Below are 17072 nucleotides of genomic sequence, written 5' to 3'. Positions count from 1 at the left end.
AGTTATGTCAGTATGTTAAGAAGAATTCAAACTGTTAATTTCCTAACCAGATTACTTTGACAGAGAAAGAACAACATTTACATCACAACAGAACTCAGAAAACTGAAATTGAAAAATGCCTAAACAATTAAACCAACTACACAATAATTGTTGCATCTGTGCAAAGGCCCACACAGCACAGAATGGATCTATGAAGGCAAACAAAGGTAAATCAATAGGGAATTCTTTAAAAACAGGGCAAGCTCATCACCTCCAAGCTTCTACTAGCCCTGTTAAGGGACTTTTCTGAACAAATGGGCATCTGTGTTTCATGAATTTGTATTGATTCCTTCATCATTCTGCATTTGCCAATACATTCACTTCTTCTAAATTTTTTTTTTATTAATTCCTTAATTTTTTTTCCGGCACTCCCTTGGCTTTTATTTTAAATAACCTTCTACAAAAGCCATTCTTCTAGTGTGCTGTACTGCCACGGCAATCATAAAGCAAAAATAAAATCCCCAGTAAAACTGTATTTGAAAACACTTGTAAATGAGCAGAAAGCATACAACATGGATACATTTAATGCAAGCAAAGGACTCTATGGATCACTGCAGAGTTCCTACAAAACTACGTCTATTCCTTTCATTTTTCCCTCGGAAAATTTGAGTTGGGCCACAAAACACAAATCAAACTAATGCAAGAATCCTATCCTAATTTTTAGGAAATGTTTTAAACCTGTGTCACATTGGCTAAGTAATGTTGTGCAACCTTGTTTGGAGAGACCAATTCCAGCAGATAGGAGATCGTCCCCAAGGAAAACTTTCTGTACAATGTCCTGATACTGTCTCAGGAGTCTGTGCATTGAATAGGCCAAGGAAGAAGTCACAGTTTGCTGGCAGAACTACACATAAACAAACGCTGGTTGTAAAATTTATTACATACTATGTATGTATATTACATGTATATAATATATTATACAATGTATATGTTATATTGTATATTCTATTACAAGGTTAAACTTATCTCACCCCAAATGTGTCTTGTGACTAATCCCAAGTACATTTGTTTCCTGGGAAAAATAAACAAAGCAACACTTTTAATATTATATCATTCACCTTTTTTTTTTTTTTTAGGTTGTTGGTTCATATTGCACTTGAAGGTCTCTTGGTAAAATATTCTAAAACCTCGCTGGCAACGAACAGCAATTTTACTGCGTGTTCCCTGAGCAACCAAATGATGAATAGCCTTTAGCTTGCCCTTCTGCATTTTCCTTCTTCTTGAGTCATAAAAAGACACTTTCAAGTTTCTGAAACAACTATGTCAAATACTGAACTACAGATTACCGTAATTAAGTTTCCCCAAAGATTTCTCAGAATAAAATTAAAATGCATTCATGACTATTATTAAAAGAAAGGTGCAGCTGAAAGCACTGGATTAAAAATTACAAAGCTGTAAAGTGTTCTGTAAATGTCAATGCTTGTTGCAACATAACAGCGTAAAAACACCTTACAGAGCCAAGTTTAACCTTCATCTGGGCTCCAGATTCTCACTTGAAGCTGTAGCTACAGGTCTCAAAAAGTAAAGAAAATAAAAACTGATTCCTAGATGTTATCATTTATCGCTGCTCTCAAACAGCAAATAGCAATCTTTCCAGTGTACATTTTAATTGTCTAAGTGCAATTTCAGCCACAGTATCCCCCAAAAATACCCTAACACACCACTGAACCCCAAAAAAGCCACACACAACCCCTTTTTTCTTTATAGACATCAACTTTTCTTTATAGACTACAACTACACATGCCAAGTATCCACCTGCAAATAGAAGCATATACAGTGCTAACACAGTTTTACACATTCAGTCCTGTGTGCTTTTAGTAAGAGTTCTCCTTGGCCATGCTGCCAAATCCTTCCAGAAAGGCTTTCAAGAGCAGTTCACGCACAAAGTAGAGACACTTAGCGAGCAGCAAAGTGAAATGCTCTCAATGTAAAATCAACACAGAGCTATTTCTCATGCTTCCACTTACTAGTTTCATTTTTCATCTAGAGCAAAACAGAAAAAATGTTTCCTAAAAAAACTTTTACAAACAGTTATCTCATTTAACAGCCTCATCACTGCTCTGGCATTTAGCCACCCTCAAAAAGCCATTTATTGCTTCCCATCTCATGTAACTGCTGTGCCTTAAACATTGAGTGAAGTATTAGATATCCCCCAGGAAACTGATCAAAATGACATAACGTAAAGGGCAAGCAGCAATCTAGGGTATAATGAAATAACAGCACATTAAAGAATTAGTACAATATTTATACTCAAGTTGCACAGAAACCCTGTGAAGCTACTTACAACATTGACTTCCCACTACATCTATGACATGACTATTGATTTAAATGTCAAAGCAGCTAACAGTGACTTTTCACACTGTTGCAGAAGGTGCGTGTAATCACGTGCTGTAATCACATCTGATAAGGTGCGAGGAGAACCCACCAGCTGAACAAGTCAAAGGTAATACCATGAAACCGCTTTGTTTTGTTGTGTCAACCCCCAGCTACACTTTAGGACATTACGAGCTTGCAGACAGCCTGGTAAAATAACATGGTTGACACAGCAACATTCCTGCACATGCATTTTCAATTCTCTTGGGCAAACACCACTTAATCCCCACCAACCAGAACCCAGAGTTGAATGCTGTCATGTCTGTGTTGTCAGGAGATCAAAGGAATTCAGTGTCCAGCTGCGGTCCTGGATTGCTACTCCATGTGGGAATGCTAACTATTTCCTTCTCTTTTGGAATTTTAACAAAAAAAACCAAGCATATTTTGTACTTTTACTACAACCCCTACAGATTTCTTGCAAATTCCTGTTTTGGGGAAAGCCTGCAGGTACCAGCTCTCTCTTTACTCAGTACATTAGGCCTGGAGCCCTGGTTCCAAGTCTTCCCAGGCCCTGGGTCCTGGCCCCTCTACCACCTTCATCTCTCCAGAGTTTGGGGCAAAAGGGTGGATAAAAGTGGTGCAATATTGATTTTGTCAATTAAGTCCTCAACTGAAAAATCTTCCTAGGTAGTATTGAACTTGGGCTAAGTGGATTCTTATTCTTTTCAAATGGCCATGGACTTCAAACCAAACCAAAATTAGATAACCACATTTGACATTTGGTGAAAATAAAAAAAAAGATGTCTATAATTCCATTCAGATCCTCTCATCTCTAATAGTTTTCTTCCTGCATCAGTCTTGCTATTAGTACTTATTACCAGTGGTAGCAGCAAGAAAAATTTGACAGCCTTACAAGTCTTATCTCCTTGCACAAAACAAGTTTGGCATTGCTCTGGGTAAATGCACAGCAAGACTGTCTCAACATACAAGACACACGGACAATGATCTTGATCAGAGATGTCCATGAAGAGATCAGGAGGAGGGGAAGGAATGGACATAAAAGCAGCAAGGAGAAAGCCCAAGACCTTTTTCAAAATATAGAAGATTATTTAAAAGATCTGGCTCCAAGTGTCATTTCCAGAGACAGTGAAGCACTTCTGGAGGGCTGTTTGTTTCATTTTTCTAATATCAATAAATCAAAGACATGAAACCAAAATTAGGACTTCAAGCTTCTTTAAGCTTGTAGTTATAATTACTCTGTTCTAAGGACCAAATATAAATGCAGTAATTTCTGAGGAAAAAAAGAATGAAATTAGGTGCATTCCACCTAATCTTTCTCACCATTGCCAGGGACATGCATGATCAGTCTTTGTTAATTCTTTATCACAGAACTTTTCCTTTTCCTTGTGTCAAAAACTTATCTGAAGTCGTCAAGTAAAAAAGAATCAGCTTTCCAGAATATCTTATCCATGTCAATAAATATGTTAAAGATGAGAGCTAAGCTACCATTTAACCTCTTTTGCCGCAGCTAAACTGAAACACACGGAGCACTTCCTTAAACACAGCTAGACTTTAATCCAGGCAATGGCTAGGAATGTTAAGCAGCTGTATCATATCAATAAGTTCACACACACAAATAAATCTAAATTTTCAAGGTTGACTCTTTTATGTAGTTTTATCTACAGTGGTGGTATCCAAACTCCAAACTAGAAAACCACTGGATCCAGGTGTGCATATAACAAACACACACACTGCAAATGCCCCCCTCTGCCTCTCTCATTTTTTAATCAGTTCCTAAACTGGAAATTTGCTTTTAGGAGAAAAAGCAATGTTTTTATGCTGAAAGTTGATGCATTCTCTTCATCACAACTGTTGACCTCTTACCTGAGAACACAGACACTCTACAAGTAACGCAGTAGAAATGTCTTCTACAGGAGGCAGGAATTTTCCCATTAGAGTATTTCTTATATTCATTTTTTAGTTGTGGAAAATATACATAAACTTTTCAATAGCCATATTAATGCAGAGAAGTGTCTTGTTTGTAGTGGGTTCCCCAAAATTATAATTTTCTTGCATCCATATTTTTTTAAAATATCTTTTGCTAGTATTTCCTGGTTGTGCCATAAAAATTATTACGAATTAATCACAAATTATTACATTTCTCATGCCAATTTCAAGCTTGAATACATATTATCCGGAATTAAAGTCTATACTGTATTTTGATTTTACCTCATTATTGTTGAAATTATTTTTGATTCTGCCTTTTTTTTTAATGGAATACCTAAAGCAACTTTCTTTTTTGTTTTTTAATTGTGGTTTTGTTATTGCAATGTGGTACCCTAAAAAGAGTTTCACATAATTTATTTATCTTCAGACACTCCCATTCATCATGTCTTTAGACCTTACAACATCTGTATTCTGTCAGAGACAATGACAAAGGCCAACCTGAGTCCAGAATGCCAGTGATGTTAACAGACTCTTTGCATGGTGAGATACTCCAGCCACTGGATAATCACTGACTGATTATCTATCTCATATTTTAACTCAAGGTTGCCAGAAAAGCCTAATTTTACAATTAAGTGTTTCTACAAACACAAATTGCTAGCATCAGGTAATGTGAAAGCAAAGCCATACTAAGTTATGAAGATATAGATTCGAGGTTTGGCTGTCTTCCTCAATTTAATTTCCTGTTTTCCTTTTCAATTTCTGAAAATGATACTATATCACTGAGGGAATATATTGAAATTATACTGCAATTCTCACTAAGTTAGTTTTTCCATCATGTACATTGTGGTCAACAGAAATATAGAAGGGCTTCCACCTTCACTCAAGGGACTGGATGGTAACGCAGAGGTCTGAGGATACAGGGGCATATAAAGCACAGTTAAGGGACCAAGAAGTCTTCCAGAGATTTGCAGTTCTTATTACAATTTCATTTTCTGTGAAGAGATGCACATAAAGACCACAAGGAAAAGAAATACAAGAGAAGAGGATGAGCCTGTTATATGACACTTCTCCTCAACACTTCCCACTAGTAGGGTGGTTGTGGCATCCTTCTCCTCCTGAGCTCCTACCAAACACAGCTCACTCATAGTCCCAGAAAGCAGCAGAAATCCTGGTGGGTTCACACAGTCCCCAGAAACTGCTGCCACTTTAACAACCTAGCTTAGCATCCATTCCACTTGCATTTGAACCTGACAACATCCAGTGCAGCAAGCTGTAAAAACACCCCCAAACCCCACACATTAATTTACACAATATTTAATTTGGGCTCCCTTTATTAGCCACAGATAACAGTTACGTAACTACTTGCGCCATTTGGCCTTTTTAATGCAAAACGTAAATCTTACCATCTTGCCATTTGTAAAGGCAACAAAATTAGTTAAGTTTAATAACTTAAAGTACAGTAGATGTTGTGAAATGTGATTTCTATAACAAGTCTAGCATTAAAACACACACCCACATTTTACATTTAAAATGAAAACTTATCTTAGGCAAGTATAAGAAAGTGAAGGCTGGAGATGGGTGTTTTACCTCTGAGCTGCTTAAGGAGACTTTTGTTTCAAACTGATGAATAATGCAGGCAACAGACTCTTTGGACACAGCCAAAGAACCTCTCATGACAGGCAACCAGAATATAAATTGCAAGAGAAACTGCAAAAACCTCAGCAGCTTCACAGTGTGGTGCTAAAGCATCACAACCACATAACACCACCAAGGAGAACACTCTACCTCCACCTCAGAGAGCAGCCAAAGTAACAGCAGAGCCATCCTGCTGAACACATTCTATGCCTTGCACACGCTGTGCTCAGCAGAAAGCACAGTCTCAAGTAGCAGTGTCTGAACACTGACACTGGAGAACAATCAGAGGTGATCTGATAACAGGGCATGGGTAAGGTCAAGCACAAGCAGTCCCATGGGAGGTGCACCTTATGGGCATGTCCTAACAGAGATGAAAGTGCATATGCTCCAGATTCTCAGCTGAAGTCATTCTGTGTGAGAAGGAACGAACTCCCTCCTGCACCTGATAGTGACTTTGTGGTTAATCAGAGCCACAGTAAGAACAGGGTGTCCCTACAACCAGCATCATCAGTACAAGTAACGAGGCAGCAAACACTAGCAAAGGGCAGGATCTGTGTTAACAGCACCACTTTCCAAGGAAAAAGTACATGGAGCCATACCCTTACTAGAAGATGAGGACAGAAAAGACAAACAGCTTTAGCACTTTTCTGACTTAATGTCTTCTTTCACATAAAGCTCTGGAGCAGCACAGCAACATTACAGAGCTGGATCTGACAGGAAGAGTTACTGGTGACCACCACAATTACTATCCAGCACACCAGCACAAAAAGCCCACAATTTAAATAGCCCGTGTATTTTAAGTTCCCCAGGTTTCCAGTAGAGAGACAGAACCTTGCACCATGCCTGAAGACAGCCTGTCACATGCCAGCAACTGCAGGCAGCTGTGCTGGGCTCCTTCCAGCTGCTCTCTTGGCTCTGCACAAATTGCTGACAAACCTTCCTGAGAGCAGTGCCAAGCACTACTTAAACTTCAAGAGGCCATTCATTACCAATTCTTTGGGTGCACCAGAATTTCAGCCTTAAATGAAGCCAAGCTGACCTATATAAGCCCCTCACTTGGACGTAATGGCTGTAAGTTACTTGATACATGGTTATAATTACAATGTCTTCATTTTGCCAGGAAAAAATGGTGTGTTTTACAGAGTAATTGCACTGTGAAATCACCTCTCTTCAGTACATAAACTGAAACAAACTGTGCTTGAACCACAAGACTTCAGTTGCTGAAATCGTTATCACTGTCATGGCTTTAACATGTAAACCTTTCTCATCAATTTGCAAACGCCATAAAAAGACAGTGTTGTTCTGAAAGATTATTTATGATAGGTAACACTACAGTACAAGAAGGTGGTAAGGAAACAGAACAACAATTGTGTATCAACATCCACTCTAAGTTTTATTTATCAATAAAAAGTTGCTAGGAATAAAATCATCTGAATCAAAGCTGAATGACAGAATTTGCTGCTGTTAAGCAGTTATCAAAGACCAACTATGTAAAACTTGTGAAAAGGTAAGTAAAAGGTCCCATTAGGCATTTCTACTCTGGGCAAAACAACCTGATGTGGCTTGGTAAGTATAAAGTTCTGTCATATTGAGATCATGCTGCTTCTGCATCATGGGATACAAATTTCCTGCTTAAACCTTTAGGCTCCCTCCATTCTAAGTATTAGTTTTGACCCAGTTCCGGCCTCATAAAACACAAATCCTCAAACATCCCCTTCCATGGAAAAAAAAAGACTCACACATAAGTTCTCACACATAAGATCAACAAATAAGCTCACTCTCATCTTCAGATTAGTGAGAAATCAGACAAGCTATATTCTAAAACCACATGATGACTGACAAGTCTAGGAAAAGTCTCTTATTCCCACCACTCCTCCTTTATGTTGGGCAAATGGGCTGCAGCAGGAAGAAAAGGCCAACATCCAACCTGTAGGAGATGTTTCCTTCCTGCAGAAAGAGGTCAGAACATACCCAGGAGCAACAGCTCTCAAGGACTTGAAGGTTAAATTTGGGCACTGCCCAGATCAGCCCATTACAAAGTTCATCAGTTTGGCTGCAGCTATGAAGTTTCAACTGTGTTATTCCTCATGAAAACTATCGTACAGGGAAATATTATTATTATTATTACTATTATTATTATTGAAAGCCATGATTTCTACAAAGATGGATCACACATAATGAAATAAGAAAAGTGCTTTGGTCGGAATAGTATGTTATGCTTGGAGAAAAATTATCCTATTAAAACAGGGAAGATGCAAAAAGAGAAGTCAAGACACTGTACATCGAGTTCTGTGATGTTTGAACATTTACACAAACACACACTTTGCAATAATATAATACTTACTACAGATTTGTTTCTAGGATTATTGGGTGACTATTTAAAAGACATTAAATTTTCTACCAAGTAATTTTTGCTTTTCTTTTAGTACCCATTTTACCACAACACCAAAAGCACCAATTACATACCTCTTCCAGAGCCAAAACTCCAGCTTATACCTGTAAGGGTGCCAAAACTCCCAGCTTCAAACCCTAAAACCACACCCAACTCAAAAAACCCACTACGCACACAACACATACTAATTTTTTAAAAAAACCCACAGTTAAATTGTGTTTTAGACCACTAAAAGCAAGTCCAGTTACTCTCTTATACCATCTAATATCTAGTACTCAATGTATTTTCACATTTTCATTTTTCAAGGCCGGGTTGGATGGGACTCTGTGCAGCCTGGCCTAGGGGAAGGTGTCCCTGCCCACGGCAGAGGGGTTGGAATTAGATGAGCTTGAAGGTCACTTCCAACCCAAACCACTATAGCTTTTATGATTTTATCTCTTTAAAGCTCTCACTGTTAAACTTCTAAAAGAAACCCTAGCATGACTTACAGCCTCTTGAACTAGGGATGCCAGACATTTATTTGGAATGAGGGATTTTGGAGCAGCCTGCCACAAAATCCAACAAATTTAGTCTCATTACCATCCACAGGGGGGTGTATCACTGTATCTAGTTTTCCTGTCCTTCCAAATAGTAGTCTCTTCCCCTTGTACTTCCAACCTTCCCTGTCACACACTTCTTATGATCATTATGGTATTTGCTCTGTGAGACTCCCCATCAGTAGCAGCAAGATTTAGCCTGAAGACAACTAACCCAGCCATGTATTTCTCTGCTAGCTCAGAGAACTGAATCAATTCCAGAACCATCAGCAGAACCACAGTGGTGGGCATAGAACCACATTACTGGGGCCAGGGGAGAATCCAAGGAGTATGATGGCTTAATTTTCCTTAAACAGCAACATAGTGTCAAACTGCTCACTGCACTGCACGGCTTCATCCATGGATTTAAACCACTAGTTAATGATAACTCAAATCAGTGTTATTTCAAGCTTAGTGTAAGGTTAGGAAAAAAAATATTATTCATATACTCTGCCAATATGTTAATGATTTTCTCACACCTCTTAGAAATGTCTATTTTTTTAAGTGAAAACACTAGTTCAAAAACATGCTTTTTCAACAAAGAATAAACAAGAAATTAATCGTTAATGAAAAGGATTGCACAGACACAAAGCATACAGGATTCTCAATTTAGGCCACATCAGAACTTTAATTCTTCATTTCCTGGCTTCTTTCCCATTAAAATTTCAATTTGGCATTCCAGTTAAATGTGTCCTTTCAACTTAGATATGATAGGCTTTAAAGCTATGCATTTCAAGTTCAGTAAAGATCAAAATAGTTCTATTAAAAGACCATCATCAATTAACTGATGTCCTTGAAGTAGGTCAAGCAAACTTTTCCGGGCAAATAACATTTAAAACAAAAAAAATAGCACCAAGTAAACAAAACAGAAGCCCAAGAACAGACAAAACCCCTTGTCCAACACGTTGTACTCCCTGTTGGAATTATCACCACCTCTATTCCACCACAGCTGCCAGCAGTTTCTGAATACACAATGCAGTCACAGCTGCTTCAGTGACATTGGACCCTGCAAAAAAAAAGTACTTCTTAATCCCGGTGGCTGTGAGATGTTGTTGTAAATTCGAAGAACATCTGCCTCACCACTAGCTGAACAGATATACAGTTTCATTTTGGTGCAAGGTAATGTGAGCTTGCAATCTGCTTTTGGCTTCACCTGTTTTTCATCAGGAAATAATCACCATATTAACATTAGGAACTGCCAAAACATTTGCATAAAACAACAATTAACTTCAAGAGAACACACATGCCAGTGCTAAACTTGACGATCACATGGTTCCATTATGTTGCAGTGCTAAGACTTTGATTGAGAGATGAGAAAAAGAAAGGCAGGTATGATTAAAGATAAAAGATCACAGGGCATTCTTAGCAGTAGAACTAAATCCCAGATAGTACATTCAAATGCCACCTACAGCGGTGAAGCACCCAAATTATTATAAAAATTCAAGATAATTTTCTGTGCAATATTTGGAATGACAGCTCTCCAGATCCTCCATGACAAACTACACTTCACTTCTGTTTAGAAATTCCTCACAATATAGAAACAAAGTTTTGTAATTCTTATAGAAAGAGCCATAATACATCTTTAGATGTTAGAAAAAAACCAGCACTTTCAAATGAAAAAAAAAATCCACAACACTTTGAATGGTGTAATCAATAGAAAGCATTCAAATCCTAGCTCAGTCCTGAAAGAAACTATAACCTCATTTCAGTTTCCAGATTGCCCTCTGGAGATGTGCCCATGCTACTGATGATGTCCAAAAATGAAGAAGCAGCTTAAAATGGTAGAAGTGCAGCAAACAGAAACCAGAGTCCTTACTCAAACCAGTACAGGAAGAATTCAGGTTATCCTGTTATTTCATAAGGACAAGATTATATCAAGATTATGAACAACTTTTATTAGAGTCTAAGAAGGTGTCGAGTAAATGCTCTGAGCTAACTACTTAAGCAACCAGGCTCTCTCTGCTTCAGACAACCAGTTTGAGATGCTGGCTAATTTTCACAATACCTTGAGGTTTTCTTCTTAAATACTTGACAATTTCTGCTCTTGACACAGCAATCACTACAGGCAATATAATCACCACCGCTCAGTTGGGTTAAGTGCCCAGTGACAGCAGTGTTTCAGAACAACTGCTGAAAAGATGCTTCAGACCTCATTCAAACAACTTACCACTGGATGTGAAATCACAACCACGTGGTCAGCTGTGAGGACAGCAGAACCCAGCTCTCTCTCAGGGAGCAAGAGGCCTACAAATATTTTTAACCAAGTCCCTTTTCACATGCTATGTCCCACCTAACAAGCACACTGCTATAATGCTACAGAGACATAATACCAACCAGCTGCAGGTTCATTGTGCACCTTGTGTCTAATAGGAATCAACTTCCATAAAGCCACCAAATCAGAGACTATTAGGTTTCAGTCATAAAGACTTGTTGTACTACCAGTCTTCCTTCCAGTTAGCTCGCAGATGTCACAGATCTGCATTCCTTTAGTATCCCAAATATCTCTAATTTTTCCATTTAAACTAACACCTGTCTCCCCCTCAGGAAGCTTGCTCTGCAATATTAAATACTTTCACTGTTATCTAAGGATGAGAGTAGTAAAAAGAAGTCCTTCTGTTTGCTCAAAATCTTGGAGCTGAATCACTGCCACTGCTATAGAGGGATCCAAGTGATATCCCACAGTAGGCCTGAAGAGAAGCCCTCCTTCTAAAGAGACTTGGACCAATAAAAGAATCTTTGAAACACTTAAGAACTTGAAAACCACAGGGGCTAAAAACAGCAGATTCCCATTACCAATATCTCCATTCTATGAACACTCAACTGATACTAGCTTCTAGAGGTGTCATTCATCTCTTTTAAGCTCACTTGTGTTCCAAGCTGTTGGTCTGGGGTTTTTTTTTTACTATAGCCTGTAAAATTTTGCTACGTTTCTGAAGACAAAAAAAATGACTCAAGCACAAACCCCCAAAAGTTATGCAGACTTTTATTGAAGAAAGCTGCAAGCTATTAGGGAAAAAAAACCACCAAATAAACAAAACTTAAACAGGCCAAAAAAACCCCCAAAAACCAACCCCACAGATTCTGACAAACCATTTTCCATTAATTCATTAGTTAAGGTTTAACAGCATATCCTTTAATTTCCTTTACCAAATTCTGTCAGGTTAGTCCTTTAAAAAAATATCATAGAAATAACATTTCCAAGAAATAACAATTCCAAGTAAAACAGGTACAGTAATTACACCTGCACTGTCTCCTGTCACATTCTAATCAGCCTTATCAGCCCTACAATACTTTACATTTCAAAAAGGCGTATACTCCATAAACACACACCAAAATTATCCAACTAGTCTGCAGAAACATAGATCTGGTTCTTTCTACTTTTTAATTATTATTTTGATAGGTTCACAAGACGGAAAAAAAGTCCACATATAACTCAGGTTCTCAGCAGAAAGAATATAGAGAAACAGTACCTTTTTACAATTCAAAAATCAGGATCTATTATAAAAATCCAATTGATGCTTTTGAAAGAAGAACTAACTTTTTTTCAATTTTCTGATATAACTTCTTTCAGTCCAAAGCAATGAGGCCTAATCTTCCCACCAACTGGGTGATCCTTTTTACATAAGAGGAGAAAGTCTCTTATGTCTCAACAAACCACTGTAGATTTCATATTGAGGTTTAGCATGAGAATTTGACAAAATTCTTGCTAATAACTGCTCACTTCAAAAACTGAATGGAGCACACCTATAAAGAGAGCACTCCAAATTACAGCATATTTGAACAATAGCAGCCAATAGTACCCCACAACAAGCACTCAGGAAAGCAAAACTCAATGAACTGCAGGTGTCTCAATAGTTCATAAACAAAGTTCAACTCCAGCGTAAATATTCTCATCCTCCTCAGGCAGGAAAACACACAAAACTAAGAACACTTCTAGTTCTGAATGAGAAGTGTGTGCTGGATGGTTCATCTTAACTTCTGATAAGCAAACAGGGAAAAAAAAGAAGAAAAAACACTGCTGCTTTTCTTTCTGACACTTGATCTCAGTCTTTCAAATGACTGAAACCGATACCTGTGTGAACTAGAACAAAAAATAGTCTATGAGTTGAATAAAAAGAGAAAATCCTTCTCCCGTTTCACCATGACCTCAGCCAACATGAAGCATATGGAATCTGATGGTAATGCTACTAACAAAGTACCATGGAAAATGGGCCTGAAAGCACGAGGAACTATGACCTACTTTCGTATATAAGTATCTAATGTTTCCCAAAGTCCCAGCTTAACAACTCAATAAGATACTTTTGTGCTCAGTACAGTATCAAATGAGAGGCTTCTCTAAAGTATATCCTATAATCCTGAGCAAAACATGTGAAGCCAGCCAATCTGGTTTCTATCTTCCGGGAAGCATAAGGTTTCTCAAATAAATGTGAAATTCTGGGGGGGATAAAAAAATGGTTGAGTTCTGCATTTCAAGCTTAACAGATGTTAGTCCTAAAACAAACTGGTTGTGAACATACACATTTAGATACTCAATCCTAAGGTCTGCTCCACCTAATAGTCTTTCAGGAAGGTTTAGCCTGTTCGATTCAGCATTGTGTGTTACTACACACCACCTTCCAAGATAGGATTTCAGGTCTTCCTCTTCAGAGACATCACTGATGAAAAGTAGTCAGGACTCAAACAACTGAAGTTTTAACTGCAATAAAAGATAATTGTTGAGTGTATCCATTTATTTAGAATACAAAGAAGCTAGCCTTGTATCTTACCACTAATAGATTCAATTCATACTACCTTACCTCTCATGTTGTTTTGATTTTGCTGCCAGCTTCATCAGATAAAATGCTGTTTATATTTCTTGGGCATCATAACTTGAAATCCACTATCTCCCATCTCCAAAAACTGGTATGAAAGACTATTCACCCATTGCTGTAAACTACTTCCAGATCCTTCTTCAAATGAAAATGCTACGAAAGAACTTAGTAGTACTTTTTATGTTTGGGGATGGTTGCAGAATAACTGTTCAGGTAGTTTTATGTAACATAATACACAGAGTTTTCTGTGATGCATAGACAAATCTTCTCATCTGACAAGAGAATGTGACAAATAACTGTACACACATTAAAATAATACCAAGAGTTTTAAGAAATGGATAATCTCTAGATACACTTATAACTCAGAGGAGCTGTACTGATCTAGGACAATACTCAACTGCAGCCACAGATTAACATACTAAATATTAAAGATTTAATCCAAAAAATAACTAGCAAATCCATTCTTAAAGCACATAAAAATCTTGCATTCCTCACGCAAGCAAGTATTAATATATCCTACCAATTAATTCACATTCAACTTGAACAGGAAAACAACTGAAACACACATTATAAGTGCTGTTGTAGAGCTTTTTCCTGAATCAAAGCATGGATTGCACACATGAAGCAGGTGAACTGTGAAACTATCTTGTTCCTTATCTCAAAACCAATGAAAAAAAACCACAAGAAAGTAAACCCCAAACCACTGTGATGTTGTTTTGTTATTAAAAATTGTCCTTTTCTATACCATCAAACACAGAAGTTCTGGACACCATGCACATGAAGTCCCCAAAGAGTCAAACACTAAAAACTTGACCTTATTCTTCCACTAACCTGCTGTGACACAGTGGCCACCAGGCTCCCTACATAGTTTGACAAGATCACTGTTAACCATTGCACTCTGCCAAAGCAATTAAGCAGTTGTGGACATACTGCAGGGAGATGACACCTTCCGCACCTCTGCAACCAAAAGAAACTTCAGGACTGCATTACCATCATTCCTGACTTTGGGGATTTGCCATGATGAATCTCGTTGTTAAGACAAGTAACTTCAACCTGAAATTGAGGTTACAGGAGAGGCACAGAGTTCTGCTTCTCAGTGGATCCCTGCCTGCTGTTGTTCCCCTGGGTATGAGGCAGGAAGACTGCTCTGTTGCACAGAGGTCAGAAAAACAGGTAATCCAGTTCTAACCAAGTGGTTACATTAGTGCTAAAGCTTTGTAAAGTGTTGCCAAAATTCTCTGTTGCACTTGCAGTGCTGGGTCACATGGACATCACATTTCATCACTCTTACTGTGTCCCACCTCCTCCTCCCTTTACTTTCCCCTGTTTTCAACACGTGGCTTGTATATTTCTTTATAATTTCAGACTAAAATCTCACCTTTACAGATCAGCTCACCTTGGGATACAAAGATGATGACAGCACTTACAAAGTTTTCAGCTGTGAAAAAACTGACAGACCTTACAGAACTATTTATTGCACCCAGAGCCATAAGAGAGCTAACACAGAACACAAGTGGGAGCACTGTTGCCAACATAAGAGGCTGAGAACTAAAGTTCAGTGGAAATTAAAGAGCTAAGATGCATGAATCAGAAATAAAATGAAACCCAGCTTGAATACGTGTAGGAAAACACACCTGTGGGAATAGAGCCTCAAATACAAATGTACTTGGTAAGAACTACTGCTTAAAGTTTATGAATCATGGCAAAAATTCAAATATAAGTATTAAACACACTACACTGTTATGGAAGCTGAATGATTTGTGAGATAGGTAAGTGGGGACATTTATCACTCTTCAGAGCTACAACAACACTAAAAGTTTCCTTTCACACCCCTTAAAGCAGTTCTCTGCCCTAGAGAAATCATTTTCAACCACTCATAAAACATTCAGTTTTATTCCTCTAACTGTTTTCCTACTATTCAGCTGAATCTTTCCCTTCCTCTCCCTCTTCTCTTGGTCACAAATATACTGCTCTTTCCTTCAAAGGATACACCCTTTCTCTTAAAAGATCATCAGCCCATCAGAGCTGAGATGGAAATCGCTTTGAAAATCATCACGACACTCAATAAAACAACAATAAAGGAGAATTAAATAGAACATCCATGAGCGAACTGTAGGTGATTATCCAGTGACTCACAGGAGTATAATCAGACAAAAAAGTCAAATTCAAACAATTTGAAAGAGAAGCTACAATCTTTCTGAAGTGTTTGAGTTTTATGACCACATATATACCTTGGGGGGGGGGAATCTAATAATTATGTCAAGTACTTTACATTGAGTTATTATATAAATCACATAGAAATCACCTGAAAACAATATCTAAAATATCCTTGAGATATTTTTAAACTTATTTTTCCATCCTTTTTCATATAGTCTTTTAAGTTATATTAAGAATACATTCACCACCTTATATAATGGATTTTAAGCTACTCTTTAAAGATCCTCTTTTTATTCTGAAAAATCCCTAAGTGTATAAAATACTCAAAATGTATCTATATGAGCTTCCATAGTATCTACCATAGTATCATTAAACATTTATTGCCACACCAAGCACATTTCCTTTCCTTTTCTAAAGACATAATTGAAAAATCAGACCTAAGCTCTGCATGAGCAGCACCCTCTCTCCCCCTTTAAAACTGGAAAATAATCAGCCTCCTTGGAATACACAGCATGGAACTTAAAAAAAAAAAAATCAAAACACTACACTGAAAGGTAAAGTATTTGTGCCAAAATATGCCTGGCACACATACGAAAGAATGCAACTATAAAGAACAAAAAGCTAAAAGAGAAACAATGTATCTGACTGCAAAACTCAAGATTTGTAATTCTCTATCATTTAAGAAAGAAAGTATTTCTGCATTCAAAGCACTACCTGGTGAAGAGGATTGTTCTGTACAGTTGACTGTACAGTCCCAAAAAGCTTCAAATTCCCGGTGCCACGACACTGCTGTCACACTGTAATACAAGAGCCAGTCTTGAAACAAATATGACTCAAAAGAGCATAAAACATTTGAAAACTATAAATGCTAAAGAGGTGTGACTGTAGATCAACAAGTCCCTGGCCCCAGGTTTTGATTTTACTCGACTAAAATGATACCATTAAAAAGCTTCAAAGTATTTTGAGAAACAAAATTTACAATAAAAAAAAAGAAAGTTCAAAATGGTCATTTTGAGTCTTCTTCCCAAAAGCCTCTAACTCTGCATAATCTGCACGCCAGCATTGGCTGAACTCCCATAGAGCTCTGCTGCAGTTAACAAAAGTAGGAAATCAAACCTTCATTTTTCATCTCTTTCACGAAGGCTGTACTTAGAGAAACAAATAAAAAAGGAAGTAAAAATAGGAAAATCAGCTTCAACACTT

At 37.7% G+C, this 17072-nt stretch overlaps 1 protein-coding gene across 6 annotated transcripts in view; it reads right to left on the bottom strand.

Annotated features, from left to right (window-relative positions):
• The window catches only part of INPP4B (inositol polyphosphate-4-phosphatase type II B), a 312544-nt gene that overhangs the window by 220513 nt on the left and 74959 nt on the right, over positions 1-17072 (bottom strand). The window contains exon 1 of one of the 6 annotated variants that reach the window (XM_050330618.1): positions 9835-9851. The exons of the other annotated variants lie outside the window; for them this stretch is intronic. The gene's annotated coding sequence lies outside the window, so the exon portion shown is untranslated. Of the gene's footprint in view, positions 1-9834; positions 9852-17072 lie in introns of those variants that run through there. 6 annotated transcript variants of the gene reach the window in all.

Source organism: Myiozetetes cayanensis, unplaced genomic scaffold (genome assembly GCF_022539395.1).
Source record: "Myiozetetes cayanensis isolate MyiCay16 unplaced genomic scaffold, myiCay2020 scf42, whole genome shotgun sequence".
Lineage (NCBI taxonomy): Eukaryota > Metazoa > Chordata > Aves > Passeriformes > Tyrannidae > Myiozetetes > Myiozetetes cayanensis.
The sequence above is the reverse complement of the archived record's forward strand: the minus strand, read 5'-3'. Positions and strand labels throughout refer to the sequence as shown.